Source organism: Ovis canadensis, chromosome X, assembly GCF_042477335.2.
Source record: "Ovis canadensis isolate MfBH-ARS-UI-01 breed Bighorn chromosome X, ARS-UI_OviCan_v2, whole genome shotgun sequence".
Classification (NCBI taxonomy): domain Eukaryota; kingdom Metazoa; phylum Chordata; class Mammalia; order Artiodactyla; family Bovidae; genus Ovis; species Ovis canadensis.
In genome coordinates, this window is record NC_091727.1 from 53,774,982 (window position 1) to 53,792,025 (window position 17,044).

The 17,044-nt window shown below is 37.3% G+C and overlaps 1 long non-coding RNA gene across 3 annotated transcripts in view; it reads right to left on the bottom strand.

The window, feature by feature from the left end:
• The window catches only part of LOC138931020 (uncharacterized), a 74,514-nt gene that overhangs the window by 52,910 nt on the left and 4,560 nt on the right, over positions 1-17,044 (bottom strand). The window lies entirely within an intron of this gene.

Sequence of the window (17,044 nt, forward strand, 5' to 3'; positions counted from 1 at the left end):
ATTGATTCAAGACGAAAAAGAAATCCTGACTAGTCCTCTATTAAAGGAAGCAATAGATAAAACTCTTCCTACTAAAAAACAAACACAAGAACAAAAAATAACAGGAGACAAAATTTCCCAGTTGATAAGTGGATGACAGGTAGGTGAAAAAATACTAATCCCCTTAGACCTGGAGTGTCCACATAGGACCTAAGGCAGTGGAGACCCTAGGCAGGCCACTTCTCTCTATGGGCAGCCTCCTGTTGAGATCCTTAGAGGGTGGCCCTTAGTGAAATGGGGGTCTGACAAATCCCTCTGCAGTCCCTAAAGGTGGTGAGCATGAATGACTAACATCCAGCACTTAGTTACAGCACTGTGCTAAGCAGGGCCAATGAGGAGCTCTAAGACTTGGACAGCCTCTTCAGTAGCCAGCTTCTGTAGTCTTCTGCTCACTGAGGACAAGGGGCCCGTGGAGCTGCTGGAGAAGTCTGTGTTCCAGTTGCCAAGAAATACCACACACGACACAAGTTGTGACTGGATGGGGTGGGGCTGGGTGCAGGGAGGCCAAGCAGAGGCTTCTGGAGAATGTAGCTCCAAGGAGAAGCCCTGAAACTGTCTTCACGATACCAGATACTTCTATCCGTTTGCAGCTGATGAGCCCTTTTAATGGTGTCCAAGCTAGCTGCAGGGTGATGGTTCTAACAATGATGCATGTTCTGCAAATAAGAGCTTCATCATTATTTTGAAACAGTTAATACAAAAGAGTTCAATTGGATCTGAAATCTAATCACATTATCACAAGAAATTTCAAAAAATATATTTGTCAGTGAAACAAAAGCTGTTAGATATCATTTCACTTGTTAAACATTTTTAAACAACTTAAAAGTTTATTTTAAATACTTTATCACCTAATTGTACAAAAAAAGATTTTTATTGATTGTGACTGTTAAGAATTTGAACAATACTTCATTAAAAAGTCTTGATCAGGATTTGTGTGTAGACATTTCAAGCATAAAACTTGATATAAAATAAACATGTTAAGGAAGCAAATTTCAAGTTTTTAATTTAAAAATTTGAAAATATTTAAAGTTTAATATTCACTTAATATTAAAAATGAAAACACCAGACCAAGGTGGTTTCACAGGAGAATTCTACCAAACAGATCATTCCAATAGCATCTTCCAGAACACTGTAAATGAGGGAACACTGACTCATTCTATGATGCAAGCAGAACTTGATGCCAAAAGCAAATAAAAACAGCCTGAGAAAGGAAAATCAAAGACTGGTTTAACTCATGAACACAGATATAGAAATCCTAAACAAGATATTAACAAACTGAACCTAGTATCATATAAAAAGGAAAAGATCATGACCAAGTTGTATTTACACCAGAAATGCAAGTGTAGTCTAACATGCGGAAAATCTATAAATGTCATTTATCACATCATCAGATTATTGGAGGGACAAAAATATAATCATCCTAAGAAACAGAAAATGTATTAGATAAAGAATACAATACCCTTTCATGATTTAAAAACAATAACAAAAACTTCTTATCATAGATGAACAGTATAGAACTTGTTTAATCTGATAAAACCTGTAGGAATCTACAGCAAATATCATTCTTACTATGGAAAAGTTAGTGGTGTTTCCTCTAAAATATCCAACAAGTCAAGGAAGCCCACGGCCATCTCTTCCATTTGCCACTGTACTGGCGGTCCGGGCATCTCAGTAACACACAAAAAATAAAAGCATGAAGATTGGGAAGGAAAAAACAAAACTGTCATTATTAATAGCTGATATGGCAGTCAACATAGAGAACACAAAAGAATATATAGACATCTCAAAAGGAAGCAGGGCTCTGAGAAATGGTCAATTCTGGGGTTGGGGCAGGAAGATAAAAGATAAGTAGAGAGTATTTTGTAGAGGTGGCAAATATGGAAGTACTTTAAAAAAAAAGGATGGGGGCCATGTCAAAGGGACACAGACGCCAAACTAAGAGCGTCCAGTGGCTAAAGCTGGAACAATTTGAGCCACAGGACAAATAACAGTATTGGATTTATAACTCAAATTATTAAACAAATATATATCAGTTCATACTGATATAAGCAAGCAACTGAATAAATAAGTAAGCAAACAAATAAAGGAGAAGAAATAAATCTTTTTTCTAGAATTCCAGATACTATATGTAATTGCACCTCCTTCCAGAGGTGGAACTTAGTTTATTCCCTTCTCCTTGATGGTGAGTTAAATTCTTTCAAAGAAAAGAGAGTGAAAAGGGAAAAAAATAGCAGCTTTACAATGGAGAAATCTGGCAAACATTACCTTAACTAAGTGGTGAAAGTCAACATCATCAGGGATGTCATAGGGATATCACATCCTCCTGATACAATGTGATGGAAATGACACTTCAACTCTGTGGTATTCTTTCCAAGACCAACCCCAGTCTAATTATGAGGAAACTTCAGACAAATCCAAATTGAGGGACATTCTATAGTACATTTCAAAACTGTTAAGGTTATAAAAAACAAGGAGACTAAGAAACTATCATAGACCAGAAGACACAAAAGAGACATGACAACTTAAATGCACTGTGGTATTTGGAATTGGATCCTAGAACAGAAAAAGGACAATAGTGAGAAGACTCAGATGTCTATATAAAGTCTGAAGTTTAGTTAATAGTCATATACCAACGTTGTTTTCTTAGTTTTCATGGTGAAGAGTATACAGGAACTCTCCATACTGTCTCTTTATTTACTTTTCTATAAATAAAATTCTTCTAAAATTAAAACTTTGCTAAAGGTAATGAAAGTTTAGCAAGATGAATGGCTATAACAACAATATAAAAATCAACTTCATTTCTATACACCTGCAAAAGAGATAAAACATATTAAATAACATGATCTCATTTACAGCAGCAGATTAGAAATGAGATTTAAAAACAGATCTCATCTATAAAAGTCATAAATAACAAGGAAAAAAACTAATACAAAATATGCAAAACCCTATATAGAAAATTATAAAGCTCTACAAAAAGACATTCAACAATTTATTTAAAATGAAAGGATATATCATGTGTAGAGCTAGGAAGAGTCACCATGATAAACACAGCAATTTTCTTCAAACTATCTATAGATTTACTCCAATTCCAATGTTTTTGTAGAACATGACAAGCTTATTCTGAAATGTGTTTGAAATAACAAAGGGCCAAGAATATATACTACTACTAAAGAAAAATAGGATGGGAAAATTTTGCTCCATTAAATACCAAGACTCTTTATGAAGTTAAATAATTAAAGGTAGTGTAGTACTGATTCAGGGGCAAAAAGTCGGCCAATATCAGAGATCCCAGAAACAGACCTACACAAATGTGAAACTTTGATGCATGACAGAAGTGGCACTTCAGATCAGAACACTATCCATGGGGACAATAACACAACTGGCTTTCTGCCCTATGACTCGTACCACACAAAAATCGATTCCAGTTAGATTGAGGACTTAAAAGTGAAAGGTAAACCTTTCACTTTTATTAGAAGAAAATAAAGAATATCTTTATGACCACAGGTTAGGGAAGACAATACACAAAAAGAACTGGCTACAGAGAAAAAAATTGAATTGTTTAACTCACTTAAAATTAGGAATTTCTGCTCATGCAAAGACACCATAAAGAAAAATAAAAGGCCACAAACTGAGAGAAGATATTCAAAACATGTAACTGACAAATGATGAGTAGTATCCATGGAATTCTCCAGGCCAGAATACTGCAGTGGGTAGCCTTTCCCTTCTCCAGGGGATCTTCCCAACCTAGGGATTGAACTCAGGTCTCCTGCATTGCAGGCAGATTCTTTACCACCTGAGCCACAAGGGAAGCCCAAGAATACTGGAGTGGGTTGCCTATCCCTTCTCCAGCGGATCTTCCCAACCCATGAATCGAACCGAGATCTCCTGCACTGCAGGCGGATTCTTTACCAGCTGACCTATGAGGGAAGCCAAATAACTAAAACTTTTCTGTAATTCAATAAAAATGATAAAAAATATCCATTTTTAAAATGGGCAAAAGATATTAACAGTCGTTGCACAGAAGAAGAAACATGTATGACCAATAAACATGAAAAGGTGCTCTACCACATTAGTAATGTAAAAAATGCTAATTATGTCCACAAAGACTCACTATAATGACAAAAATTTAAAAGTGGGACAATATCAAGTATTGATAGAGTGTGTGTGAATCAATGGGACCTCTTATAAATTGCTGAAAGGTGTGTAAGTTGGTAATAACAGTTTAAAATACATTTGGGCATAATCTTGTCAAGATGAATGTTTATATGTCTTATTAACCAGAAATTCCATACATAGGTATATAACTTGGAAAAGTGAGTGTGCAAGAGTACCAGGAGACATGTACAAGAATGTTCACACTAGCACTTTCTATAAGAGAAAAAGCTAGAAATGATCCAAATGTCCCTCAACATGTAAATGGATGAATAGTTTGTTTTGGGGTCACCCAATGAAATATTATACAGCATTGAGAATGAACAAGTTACAGCTACATGCAAAACAGGTGAATCTTAGAAATGCAATAGTGAGGGAAAAAAGTAAGTCACAGAAGACCACATATCGTATGATACTAGTTTTTTATGGATCTCACAACCAAGCCAAATAAACAACATATTGGTTACACATCTCCAAAAATATGAATAAAAAATAAAAAAGAGGGAGATGGCAGGGAGGTTCAAAAGGAAGGGGATATATGTATACCTATGGCTGATTCATGCTGAGGTTTGACAGAAAACAACAAAATTCTGTAAAACAATTATCCTTCAATAAAAAAATAAATTAAAAAAAGAGCAAGGGAATGTTAAATACAAGACTTAGGAGAATGGTAATTTCTGGCAGAGGGTGGGAAATGGGACAGAAAATGATACAGAGACAAATGCTATCATTAATGTTGTTCTTGGGTGGAGCTGGAGTTCCTGGGTTTTCATTATTATTATCTTTATAATTCATATATATAATGTATATATTCTTTTATTATATGTCTAAGATATTTTATAAGAACAAACATAGACTGGGAAAAGAGTAGGAAGAATGATTTCTCTTTTGAAGAGTTTTGTTGTTAGAGAAATAGAAAAATAAATTAAATTCATATTTACAAGGGGATGTGGGACAAAGAGAGTTTTAAATTTTTTAAAGATGGGAGCAATAGGAGATCGATGGACTGGCAGTGAGGACACTGATAAGCCAGCTATCCCTCTTAAACAATGAAAATATGGGCAAACCAATTTAAATCAATCAGTTCAAAACTCCGGCAATTAACAAGGGCATAAAATGGAGTGAAAATAATTGATCCAAGAGAAACAACTAAATCATGGCAAGATACCAGGTTCTGTGTAACATTTGTGTGTGTGTGACACTTTAACTTGTGACTATTCCTATACCCCCTCCCTCTCCAGCTAAGTGGTTCAGTACTCAAAGGTGAATAAATTTCAGAAAACATAGATGCCTTGGGCGGGAATTTAAAAGGAAATCAGGGAGAATGAGACAACTATAGAGAACTCTGAAAAGCTCTGACATATTCCAGGGAATCTAAAGAACTGTCCACAAGAAAGAGCCAGGAAATGAGAGGGCCGAAGTCATGACTTCTGGCTGACTGTGAGGCTCTGTGTAAACAGAAAGTGAGAACTCAGGCTACCTTGCAATCTGGCTGAAATTTGAAGGCATGCCTTCTCACACAGATCTCCTTGGCAGAGGGTGGAAGATATATAGACAAGACATTTAAGGAAATCTGACCAATCACTGGTTGACCACCAAATTATACTTACCAGGTATGACCCCTAGGAATCCAGGTTTAAAAATAAAAACAATAATAATAATAATAATAATAAAGCTAGCAGAGAACTCAGAGGCCACATAATACAGGGAATATACAATCCACAGAATTAGTCAAGGAAAGCTGCCAAATGAATGACAACAAGAAAAATAACAACCACACAACACATGTGCACACATACACACACACACACACAAACCAGAAAAATAAACCTTGAGGGTGGAAGAGTTTGATACTAGAATTTTTAGAGTAGAATATCTAAAATGTCCAATTTTTGACAAGAAATTAGGAGTCATACAAAGAAACAGTAAAGTATGTTACATATACAGGGAAAAATGCAGCCAAAAGAACATGTCCCCGAGGGGGCCAATGCTTGGGACTAAATAGACTTTAAATAAACTATTACAAATATTTTTTGAAGAACTAAAGGAAACCATATCTAAAGCAGGAAAGTGTGAGAAGACTGTCTCACCAAATAGAGAATATCAATAAAGAGATAGAAATCATTTAAAAAATCAAATAGAAAATCTGGAGTTGAGGAGCTTCCCTGGTGACTTCAGTGTAAAGAATCTTCCTGCCAATTCATGAGACACAGTTTGATCCCTGGTCCGGGAAGATGCCACATGCCACGTGGCAACTAGGCCCATTTGCCACAACTGCTGAGCCTGTGCTCTTGAGCCAGTACTCTGAAACAAGAAAAACCACTGCAATGAGAAGGCCGTGTACCGTGACTAGAGAAAGCAAAGAGTAGCCCCCCCTTGCTGCGAGAGAACACCCACACACAGCAATGAAGATCCAGCACAGCCAATAAATAAATAAATAAATAATTTTTTTTAAAGCAAAAAGAAAGTCTGGAGTTGAAAGGTATAGTAACTGAAATAAAAATTTCACTTAGAGGGGCTCAACAATACATTGAGCTGGCAGAAGAGGGAAAGGATAAATGACAGGTCAAATAGAGATTATCCATTTTTGAAAAGCAGAAAGAAAAAAGAATGGAAAAAAAAGAAACAACCTCACACACCTGTGGGATACCATCAAGTGTACCAACATACACAAAATGGGAGTCTTGGAAGGAAAAGAGGATGAGAAAGGGGCTAAAACATCACAAATTTGAAAGATATCAATCTATATGTTCAAGAAGCTCAAGTAGAATAAACTTGAAGAGATCCACACTTAGACACATACAGAAACTGATGAAAGTCAAAGACAAGAGAATCTTGAATGTAGCAAGAGAAAAATGTATATAAGGGATCCTCAATAAGATTAATAGCTGATTTATCATTAGTAACCATGGAGGCCAGAAGACGGTGTAATGACATCTTCAAAATGTTGAAAGAAACAGATGGAGAATTCTTTATCTAGCTAAACTGTCCATCAAACATGAACAAAGTTAAACAAAAACTGAAAGAATTTGTTACTAGTAGACTTATCCTACAAGAAATACTAATTTAAAGCTGAAATGAAAGGACACTAAATGTTAACTTGAAGGTATTATGACAGAAAGTATTTTTGTTCATAACACTTTTATTTTCCTATCTGTTTTAAAAGACAACTACAAAAGACAAAGACAACTACACAGACCAATAATAATAAAACTGTGTTGCAGGCTTACAGTGTATAAAGAGGTAATTTATATGATAATGATACTATGAAGGAGGGAAGAGGAAACAGAGGTATACTGGAGCAAAGTTTCTATATACTATTGAAATTAAGTTAGAATTAACCCAAAGTAGACTGTTTCAAGTTAAGATGTAATCCTCAGGGCAACAACTAAGAACTTAACTCAAAAATAAATAGTTAACAAAGAAATTAAACAATTTATAATAGAAAATATCTACTAGATACACAGGAAGAGAGGAACTGAAGAACAAGGGAATAGAAAAGCCATAAGACATACACAAAGCAAGTATCAATCCTTCACAAACTCTTCTAAAAATCAGGAGGAAACACTTCCCAATTCATTCTATACAACCTGTATTATCCTGATACCAAAATCAAACAAAAACAAGAAAATTACAGACCAATATCCCTTATGAATACAGATGTAAAAATCCTCAACCAAACACTAGCAAACCAAGTTCAGTTACATATAAAAAGTGTTACATAAAATGACCAATTAGGATTTATTTCAGGAATGCAAAGTGAAGTTTACTACCTTAAAATTAACCAATGTAATGTACCAATTAGTAGAACAAACATAAACTCCACAGGAACATCTCAGTAGATGCAGAAAAAGCATTTGACAAAATCCAACATCCATTTGGATCATTTACAGAATGATCTCTGTTCATTTCCAAGGCAAACCATTCAATATCACGGTAATCCAAGTCTATGCCCTGACCAGTAACACTGAAGAAGCTGAAGTTGAATGGTTGTATGAAGACCTATAAGACCTTTTAGAACTAACACCCAAAAAAGATATCCTTTTCATTATAGGGGACTGGAATGCAAAAGGAGGAAGTCAAGAAACACCTGGAGTAACAGGCAAATTTGGCCTTGGAATATGGAATGAAGCAGGGCAAAGGCTAATAGAGTTCTGCCAACAGAACGCACTGGTCATAGCAAACACCCTCTTCCAACAACACAAGAGAAGACTCTACACATGGACATCACCAGATGGTCACACTGAAATCAGACTGATTATATTCTTTGCAGCCAAAGATGGAGAAAATCTATATAGTCAGCAAAAACAAGACCAGAAGCCGACTGTGGCTCAGATCATGAACTCCTCATTGCCAAATTCAGACTTAAATTGAAGAAAGTAGGGAAAACCACCAGACCATTCAGGTATGACCTAAATCAAATCCCTTATAATTATACAGTAGAAGTGACAAATAGGTTCAAGGGATTAGATCTGATAGACAGAGTACCTGAAGAACTATGGACAGAGGATCGTGACATGGTACAGGAGAGAATGATCAAGACCATCCCCAGGAAAAAGGAATGCAAAAAGGCAAAATGGCTATCTGAGGAGGCCTTACAAATAGCTGTGAAAACAGAAGCAAAAAGCAAAGGAGAAAAGGAAAGATATAAGCATCTGAATGCAGAGTTCCAAAGAATAGCAAGAAGAGATAGGAAAGCCTTCCTCAGTGACCAGTGCAAAGAAATAGAGGAAAACAACAGAATGGGAAAGACTAGAGATCTCTTCAAGAAAATTAGAGATACCAAGGGAACATTTCATGCAAAGACAGGCTCAATAAACGACAGAAATGGTATGGACCTAACAGTAGCAGAAGATATTAAGAAGAGGAGGCAAGAATACACAGAACTGTACAAAAAAGATCTTCACGACCCAGATAATCACGATGGTGTGATCACTCACCTAGAGCCAGACATCCTGGAATGTGAAGCCAAGTGGGCCTTAGGAAGCATCACTACGAACAAAGCTAGTGGAGGTGATGGAATTCCAGTTGAGCTGTTTCAAATCCTGAAAGATGATGCTGTGGAAGTGCTGCACTCAATATGCCAGCAAATTTGGAAAACTCAGCAGTGGCCACAGGACTGGAAAAAGTCAGCTTTCATTCCAATCCCAAAGAAAGGCAATGCCAAAGAATGCTCAAAGTACCGCACAATTGCACTCATCTCACACGCTAGTGAAGTAATGCTCAAAATTCTCCAAGCCAGGCTTCAGCAATACATGAACCGTGAACTTTCAGATGTTTAAGCTGGTTTTAGAAAAGGCAGAGGAACCAGAGATCAAATTGGCAACATCCGAGGGATCCTCGAAAAAGCAAGAGAGTTCCAGAAAAACATCTATTTCTGCTTTACTGACTATGCCAAAGCCTTTCACTGTGTGGATCACAATCAACTGTGGAAAATTCTGAAAGAGATGGGAATACCAGACCATCTTCTTGAGAAACCTATATGCAGGTCAGGAAGCAACAGTTAGAACTGGACATGGAACAACAGACTGGTTCCAAAGAGGAAAAGGAGTATGTCAAGGCTGTATATTGTCACCCTGCTTATTTAAGTTAGATGCAGAGAACTTCATGAGAAATGCTGGACTCGAAGAAGCACAAGCTGGAATCAAGATTGCTGGGAGAAATATCAATAACCTCAGATATGCAGATGATACCACCCTTATGGCAGAAAGTGAAGAATTAAAGAGCCTCTTGAGGAAAGTGAAAAAGTTGGCTTAAAGCTCAACATTCAGAAAACTAGGATCATGGCATCTGGTCCCATGACTTCATGGCAAACAGATGGGGAAACAGTGGAAACAGTGTCAGACTTTATTTTTTGGGGTCCAAAATCACTGCAGATGGCACTTTCAGCCATGAAATTAAAAGACGCTTACTCCTTGGAAGGAAAGTTATGACCAACCAAGACAGCATATTAAAAAGCAAAGACATTACTTTGTCAACAAAGGTCGGTCTAGTCAAGGCTATGGTTTTTCCAGTGGTCATGTATGGATGTGAGAGTTGGACTATAAAGAAAGCTGAGCACCGAAGAATTGATGCTTTTGAACTGTGGTGTTGGAGAAGACTCTTGAGAGTCCCTTGGACTGCAAGGAGACCCAACCAGTCCATCCTCCAGGAGATCAGTCCTGGGTGTTCATTGGAATAACTGATGTTGAAGCTGAAACTCCAATACTTTGGTCACCTGATGCGAAGAGCTGACTCATTTGAAAAGACCCTGATGCTGGGAAAGATTGAGGGCAGGAGGAGAAGGGGATGACAGAGGATGAGATGGTTGGATGGCATCACCGACTCAATGGACATGAGTTCAGGTAGGCTCCAGGAGTTGGTGTTGGACAGGGAGGCCTGGCGTGCTGCAGTTCACAGGGTCACAGTCGGACACGACTAAGCGACTGAACTGAACTGAATATCCATTTGTGGCAAAAACACTCAGGGAACTAGGAGTAGAAGAGAATTTCCTCAACTGCTAACAACATGCTTATTGGAGAAATACTCAATACTTTCCCCCTAAGATCAGGAAGAAGATAAGGATGTCTGCTCTTGTTGTTTCTAGTCAATACTATAACTCTAGCCAGGGTAATTAGTCAAGAAAAAATAAATACAAGGCAACCAGATGGGAAAATAAAAGTAAAACAACCTCTATTTGTAGATGACATGATCTTATATACAGAAACTCCTAAGGAATCCAGTAAAAAAAAAAAAAAACAAAACTATTTGAACTAATAAACAAGTTCAGAAATGTGACCAGATAGAAATCAATAAACAAATCAACTGTATTTTACACACTAGCACTAAACAATCAGCAAGTGAAAGTAAGAAAACAACCCAATTTATAATAGTAGCAAAAAGAATAAAACATCTAGGATAAGTAACAAAATAAGTGTAAGACTTGTACACTGAAAATACAAAACACTTTTGAAAAAAAGAAGGCACGGATTGGATGACTTAATATTGTTAAATGGCAATACTTCCCCAATTAATATACAGATTCAACACTATCTCTATAAAAATTTTAGCTGATTCTCTGCAGGAACTGACAAGATGATTCTTAAATTCATATGGAAATGCAAAGGACTTAGCCAAAACAATCTTGAAAAAGAAGAACAAAGTTGGAGGACTCCCATTTCTTGATTTAAAAATTGACTACATAGCTAATTTAATCAAAACAGTGTGGTCTGGCATAGTAACAAACATGTAATTCAATGGAATAGAATTGAGAGTTCAAAAATTAACATTTACATTTATGATTTATGGTCAACTGATTTTTCCCAAAGTCAAGACAATTCAATGAGGGAAATAATAGTCTTTTCAACAACAGGTGCTGGGACAACTAGATATCCACAAGTAGAAGAATGAAATCTGGACTCCTACCTCACAGCAAGCACAAACATTAATTCAAAATGGATCACTGGCTTAAATTTAAGAGTTAAAACCATGCAATTCCTAGAAGAAAACAAAGGAATAAATCTTTGTGACCTTGGTTTATGGAATGATTTCTTGTATATGACACAAAAAGCTCAAGTAAGTAAAGAAAAAGCCAGATAAATTGAACTTCATCAAAATTAAAAGCTTTTGTGAATCAAAGGACACCCCCAAGAAAGTGAAAAAATAGCCCACAGAATGGGAGGAAAGATTTGCAATTCATATATCTGACAAGAGACATATTTAAAATATATAAAGAATTCTTACAATCCAACAATAAAAAGATAAATAATCTAATTTTAAAAGGGCTAATGATTTAAGCAGACATTTCTCCAAAAATGATGTACAAATAGCCAATAAACACACGAAAAGGTGTTCAACAGCATTAATTATTAGGGAAATGTAAATAAAAACCACAATGAGACACCACTTCACACTCATTAGGATGGCTATAATAAAAAAGACAGGCAATAAAATAAAAAGTGTTGAGGATATGAAGAAACTGAAACCTTAAACATTGCTGACTGAATGTAAAATGTGCAGTCTCCTCCTTTTCCTATTTTTTTGCCATGCCTCAAGGCATGTGGGATCTTTGTTTCCTGACCAGGGACAGGACGCATGCCCCTTTCAGTGGAATAACAGTGTTTTGACCGAAGTCTAGTGCAGCCACTTTTGTGAACAGTTTTGACAGTTCTTCAAAAAGTTAAACACAGAATTGCCATATGACCAAGCAGTCCCACTGCTAGGTATCTACCCAAGAGAAAAGAAAACATATTCTAAGTGAAAGAAGCCACTCACAAGGGCCAATATACTGTATGATCCCATTTATATGAGATGTCTAGATGAGACAAATCAATAGAAACAGAAAGCAGATTAGTGGCTGCCTAGGGTTGGGGGGAGGGGGAGTTGTGGGGAGTAACTGCTATCGAGTATGAAGCTTCTTTTTGGAGGGAATAAAAATGTTCTAAAATTGACTGTGGTGATGGCTGCACAATGCTGTGAATATACTAAAGACCACCGAATAGTACCCTTTAAAAGGGTGAGTTTTATGGTATGTGAAATATATCTCAACAAAGCTGCAACAAAGAGATGGAAGCAATAATAGGATGTCTGTGTGCTAGTGGGAATAATCTTGTAGAGAGGGGGAAATTGAGGCAGGAGAGAGGGAGAAATTGCTGAAGCAATATCCTCATGTAGGTAAGAGGATAGGATCTAGTGCCAAACTGGAAGAACAGGATTTTGATGACAGTATGGACAATTTTTCCATAGTAACAAAAAACAAGGCAGAGTATGTGAGTACAGATGCTGTTTGGTATTTGGCTGTAATAATGGGAATCTGTGGAGGTTTTCTTCTGATGGTTTAAAATTTTCAATCAAGTGGGCAGCCTGAGCCTAGGATGGAAGAGGAGGTGTTGGAGATTTGAGGAGAGAGAAGGCATGAAATAGTCATCTAGAAGGGCAGGCCAGTGAATGGTCTAGGGAAGCACAGTGGAGCTGGCAGAGTTGGATTTAAGCAGGGCTGGTGTTTTGCCTGATAAGTATGCTATAGCGACAGAGGGCAAGGGAAGTGAGGATGTATGCAAGGGGATGATTATTTTGATGGACCACAGAATCTAAGCTGATTAAAGGAAGGACATGGGAACCTGGAGAAAGTAAAGGGTAGTGAAAACGTTCAATCCCAGTGGCATTGAAGGGCTGTTGGAATTGGGGTGCTGGAAGGAGTGAGCTAGAACGATAGATACTGGTTGGAGAGCAGGATGCCTGAAACAGATTATGGAGGTGATGCAGTCACAGGTAACTGATACAATGGGGAAGACTATCAGGGTGCACGCCTGAGGTGGGGCTGAAGGCAAGAATACCATAGAAAAACAGACTACAGAACTGACAAGAACATTGGAAGGGTCATCTATGAGGATATTAAAATCACCAAGAAGTAGGACTGGAGTAGTGTTACACAGAGTAACAGTGAGCTGGTAGCTAAATTTTTCTAGGAATGGGGCATGAGGCATGAGGCAGGTACATGTGTATGTCTGTACCTGACTATAACAGACAGATAGGTGATGGTATAGTCTGATGACTTGAGATTTAAAACAAAGTGGTTGATACTCATATAATCTTAATGTAACTCTCCATAAATTAGTCATTAATTACAAAGGAAAAAAAAGAGTACAATGGAGAAACCTGCAGACATCAACTTAAACAAAGTCAATGTGAACAAAACCAGTATTGCTAAACTGACATCATGCGCCTCCTGATAAAAAGCACTGAAGGCACATCTCTTCTGTGGCATCCTTGCTTAACTATAATCACAAGAAATATCAGACAAACCCAACTTTTATAAAATCACTGCCTAGGACTCTTCAAAAGTATCAAAGGCATGAAAGACCAAGAAAGACTAAAGAACAGTACCAGATTAAAAATGTCTAAGGAGAGAGTACCATTCAAAATGGCGAAGTAGAAGGATGTGCGCTCATTTTCTCCTGAGAGCACCAAAATCACAACTAGTTGTTGAACAAACATTGATAGGAGGATGCTTGCTGTTGTTTAGTCAGTCACTAAGTCATATCCTACTCTTTGTGACTCCACAGACTGTAGCCTGCCAGGCTCCTCTATCCATGGGATTTCCCATGCAAGAATACTAGAGTTGGTTGCTATTTACTTCTCCAGGGGATCTTCTTGACCCAGGGACTGAACTTGGGTCTCCTGCATTGCAGGCAGATTCTTTACCACTGAGCCACCAGGGAAACCCAAGAAGGATTCTGGAACACACCAAAAAAGTTACCCCATTTCCAAAGACAAAGGAGAAGGTGCAAAAAGACAGTAGGAGGTTTGCAACCATGATAAAATCAAAGCCCACATCTATTTCTCCCACAAACTAGAGAAAAATAATACCAAAGATGTTCTCCCACTGTTGTGAAGGTTTTGAGCCCCAGGTCAGACTTCCCAGCCTGGGGAGCCAGCATAGGAACTAGGAATCTCCAGGGAATCTGACTTTGAAGGCCAGCAGGATTTGATTATAGGACTTCCACAGGACTAGGAGAAACAGAGACTCCACTCTTGGAGGGCACAAAAAAAATCTTGCATGTACCAGGATCCACAGGAAAAAAAGCAGTGACCCCACAGGAAACTGAACCAGACCTACCTGCTCATATGGGAGGGGCTCCTGCAGAGGCATGGGTCAGCAGTGGCTCATCACAGAGATGCGGGCACTGGCAGCAGTAGTCCTGTGCCTTGGCCTAGGCCCATGGAGCCTGTAGACTCCAGGGCTGGGTTACCTCAAGCCAAACAACTAACAGGGAGGAAGCGCAGCCCCACCCATCAGTAGACCACTGGATTAAAGTTTTACTGAGCATGGCCCTGCTCACTAGAGCCAGATTCAGGTTTTCCCACTGCCAGTCCCTCCCATCAGGAAGCTGATACAAGCCTCTTAGCCTTATCCACCAGAAGGCAGACAGAAGAAGCAAGAACTATAATCCCACAGCTGCTGGAACAAAAACCAACCACATCACAGAAAGTTAATCAGGATGAAAAAGCAGAAATTTATGTCCAAGGGATGAGATAAAACCCCAGAAAAACTAAATGAATTGGAGATAGGCACCTTCCAGATAAAGAATTCAGAATAATGATGGAAAAGATGCAAGAAATGTTTACCAAAGATCTACAGGAACTAAAGAACAAACAGAGATGAATAATACACTAGAAGGAATCAATAGCAGAATAACTGAGGCAGAAGAATGGATAAATGACCTGGACGACAAGATACTGGAAGTCATGGCCACAGAGCACAATCGAGAAAAAAGAATGAAAAGAAATGAAGACAGCCTGAAAGACCTCCGGGACAGCATTAAATCCACCAACATTCTCATCACAGGGGTCCAGAAGGAGAAGAAAGAATCTGGGAAAATATCTGAAGAGATAATAGCTGAAAATGTCCCTAACACGGGAAAGGAAATAGTCAACCAAGTCCAGGAAGCACAGAGTCCCAAGCAGGATAAACCTAAGGAGGAAAACACCGAGACACATAATAATCAAACTGACTAAAATTAAAGACAAAGATAAAATTTTAAAAGCAACAAGGGAAAAAGAATAAATAATATAAAAGGGAACTCCCATAAGGTTATCAGATGATTTCTCAACAGAAACTCTACCAGCCAGAATGGAATGGCATGATATATTTAAAGTGATAAAAGGGAAGAAACTACAACCAAGAACACTCTACCTGCAAGACTCTTTGTTCAGATTTAATGGAGAAATTAAACCCTTTCCAGACAAGTAAAAGTTAAGAGAATCCAGCACCACCAAACCAGCTTTATAACACATGCTAAAGGAACTTCGCTAGGCAGGAAACACAAGAGAAGGAAAAGACCTACAAAACACAAACTCAAAACAATTATGAAAATGGTAATAGGATCATACATATCAACAATTTCCTTAAGTGTAAATGGATTAAATGCACCAAACAAAAAAAAAAAAAAAAGAAGAAGAAAAGAATAAATGCACCAAACAAAAAACATAGGCTGGCTGGGGGGACGAAAACACACGTGCACATAAGCACTTCCACTTACCACATCCTTCTACGTAATCCCCCAAACTGTATGTGATTACTTTATATTGTTAGGTTAATCACGCTCCCATTATGGCTAGCAATTGTAATTATCTTTTATTTTTTGTCCATTGATTGTGAAAACTGATTAATATCTTTTACTATTGTGACTATATAACTATTATTCATTCAAAACCATTGTATCATGATTGGTCAACAGAAATAATAAAATTCTATATCATAAAACTACCATTTAATAGAAAAACCTGCAATCAATTTTTAAAATCCAAATACATATCAGAATTATCTTGTAATTGGATGAAAAACACAAATGCCGAGGTTTTGCTTTTTTCTCCAAAGCTTAACTCCAGGTGTGTTTCTAATAAGCAAACATGTTTAAAAACAGTTGGAAGATGTGATGATCTTTTACTTTTCTCTAGCTTGTTTCACTTTTTCTATTTCATATTCAGTGCTCGCATTTCATTTAGTTTATGTTCTTCCAGTTTCTCAGTCTCGTTTTTTGTTGTTCTTTCTCAAGCTTTTATCAAGTGTAGAAAAGCTTTTGTATACATATATAGTATGTATAATACAATATAGTATGTGTAATATATATATTTTAGAAAACTCACAACTTTTTGCATAGCCAAAGAAATCATGACATTTTGATTCCACTTGTTTGACTAAGCATGAATAGAATGCTAGATTTCTAATTTATATTCACTCAAAACTTTGATATCGTTCTATTTATTCTGGCCTCTAGTATTATTGCTAAAAGTCTAGAAAGCTTATTACCTTAGTGATTTAAAAAAAATGTTGAATGAGGCTTGAAATTTCTACTCCAATTCTGAGAATATA